This window comes from Clavelina lepadiformis, chromosome 1 (genome assembly GCF_947623445.1).
Source record: "Clavelina lepadiformis chromosome 1, kaClaLepa1.1, whole genome shotgun sequence".
Classification (NCBI taxonomy): domain Eukaryota; kingdom Metazoa; phylum Chordata; class Ascidiacea; order Aplousobranchia; family Clavelinidae; genus Clavelina; species Clavelina lepadiformis.
The window spans coordinates 24,830,194-24,833,168 of record NC_135240.1 but is presented as its reverse complement, the minus strand read 5'-3'; positions in this window follow the sequence as shown (position 1 = coordinate 24,833,168).

The following is a 2,975-nucleotide window of genomic DNA, read 5'->3' as shown; positions in this document are numbered from 1 at the left end:
AGCCAAGGAAAACGCAACAGAAAAAGTAGTTAAACATTTATTGCGTGTTCGAATTTTAAATCGCAGCAGCATCATTATTCTAGGACCTAGGTTAATATCATCAAATAGAAACCATATCTTTCGGTGAAGAATTTTTATTTTTAAATTAGTAATTTCAATATTAAATGAAAGCCGTTTAACAATTTATGAAACACTTTCAAAAATAAGTGTAGTTGTTGGAATACAGAAGTACGATTGCAAACGTATAAAAACAGCAATGACCTATAGGCGTACGATCGATTAAAAAATTTGCTTGAGACTTATTACGGCATTTTTTTGAAAATTGTTAACCTTTAGCAAAATACAACTTTTTTCCGTGTTCTTTTATATTTCTAAGCATTTGGTAAAGCCATAGATTATACATTACACAGACTATAGTTACATAGATTATAAATTACATGTAATGTCTTTGATAAAGCAAAGTTTGTGTTTTGTCAAATGCATACATCTTTCCAAACAGTGTGTTAAGGTTACCCAGGTTCGAAGTTTTTCTATTACTTCACTTTAATTGACAAAATAGGCAACTTAAAAACTTCAACATTCCTTTGCCCTTAAATTTGTTTGTTTTCTGGCACAAGTCATTTTTATTCTTAGTTTTTTGGGGATAACAGCAGTAATGTTTCATTCAATCCACATTTTCGTTTTTTGTTTTATATTAATCACTATAAAGACTAATACACTATATGTCCTCTGTTTCCGATCTTCCATGAACTGAAGTAGCCGGATCTACACGCAAACTACTGTATAACCAGTGTAAGCCGACCTCTCACGCTTGACGTACTTAAAACCCTATCTATGCTAAAATGCTTTTTGTTTTTATAAATTTTCTCTTTTTTCTGTAAATCAGTATTAACGAAATTCCGTAATGCCCCAGATTCCTCACTTTCCGTAAATCGTACCATAATACATATTGCGTTTTTCACTTTCCGCAGTCCACAGACTCCACACTTAAGTTTACTTTGATGGGTCTTTGGTGGCTTTGTCAAAGCTGGACAGCACACTCTGACACTGCAGTATAGTTTGTTTGGATCTTTGAGGCTGAAAATGCCCAATCGCCTGACGGGCGATCGCTCCGCACTTTCAAAAACACATCCTAGGCCTACGTCAGGCTATAGCAGCCATAATTCTATTTTTATCTTGGTGATGGCGAAATCATGATGTAAGTTTTGACATCAGGCTGATGCTTTCATCTCATGGTCTTAACCGCAGTCAGGAATCCTGACTCAGGATAGGGTAACTGTCGAGACTTCAAAAATTCCGCGATCACTGTACCGGTTTTAGCTTCAAAATGCTTGCTATTACTGATGATGTATCAATCCGCACAACGCTCTTGAATATCTTACCAATATTTTATTTTTGCTTACTATATTTCTGCGGTGTTGATTGGTACTAGCAGCACCAATTCTACGCTATATATGAGTGTGCTCACAGAGTAACAGTTACCGTACACTTCTCTGTCAAATTTTTGTCAGCCTGAGTTTAACACTCTGTGTAGGCTAGCCTAACTCGAGCACTTCTGGGAAGAATACCTATTTAAAAGTCTGGTTGTCTGAGCTGTGTAAGTCTGTGTACCATTTGATATTTCCGTTATCTGTATTATAGTAGGCTCTGTAATTCTGGCATTACGAGAGATAAAAGTGTTATAAAACTATAATTGCTGAGCTCAGAAAGACTGTGTAGTCTGATATGGCTCCAATGGCTGTATAGTCTGGTTCAGAAAGACTTAGGCCTATAGATATAAGTTAGGTTTTACTGTCGTAGAGACAAGACTGCTGGTCAAATTAAATCTAACATTAATTATCTTGTTGGCTTGGTAGCAGAGTGGTTAGAGAGCCGGGCTCGCTATTAACCGTCCTGTTTTCGATCCTAAATGGCGCTACCATTGTAATCCAGATTGGAAAATTTGCTATTTTTGGGTGTAAAATCCCTCGCGCAACAAGATGAAATAATACCCATTTATGTGCTATTAATTTTTCTCCTCTGCACACTTAGCAAACTTCCTAATCTGGGTAGTAACCCCTTCGGCCCAGACTGCAGAATATGCCACTTTTCGACGAGATATCCGGTGTGCAAAGACAATGGCTGTGGTGAGCCGGTTTTCAGCAACGATGCGTGGTGTGCTGGCGAAAAAAGTGACCAGATATCCTACTTCATTTACTTAAAAACTTAAATAATAGCAGAGCAATCCAAACCGAAAGGCAAAATTTCTATTAGATAAATTATTGGCTTCTTCCTATGTTGTGTTAAATACTATATATATGCATGAAGGCACTAAGGTACTACTTTCATCTTCGTCACCGGTAAACGACAAAAATAGCCACCAGTTGGCGCAATGTGAAACAACCTGATAAAGTGGTGAGCTGGTGTGCAGGTTATTTTGCACCGAAAAATCTCCGGTGTGCAGGTGAAATACTCTGCAGTCTGGCCTTTGGCAAGGCATTAGCAATGCTTGCTTTTGTGCAGTGGTCCTAGTGAAATGTTCTAACTTCAAGCAATACTATATAAGAATTTCAAGATATAAAATAAACGTGTGTTCCTTTCAAAACTTGCACAAAGTCTAGTTCGGTAACCGGGGCTCGAATGATGAGGATTTATCATTGAGTTTTAGTTGTGCAAAGGCTTCATTCATTCATTTTCCTTCATTCAATGATAAAGATTGTGATACCCGTAATCTACCACACTGCACATAGCAATTCAACAAGTTCAATCAATTGCTCTTTGCGAGCAATCAATATCCTGCCAAAAACAAGCATATACACAATTTTTTCTTAAAATATCAAGTCCATTTCCTAAAATTCGACAATTCCGCTTTAGTGTTTTATTTAAGCTATGATGAATTATGTTTCAAGAAGCCAAGCTTGCCTTGTTTGTTTATTGTAAATAGGAATGTGTGTAAAAAAGTAAAATTAACTAACAAGCTAAGATAGTTAGCATTT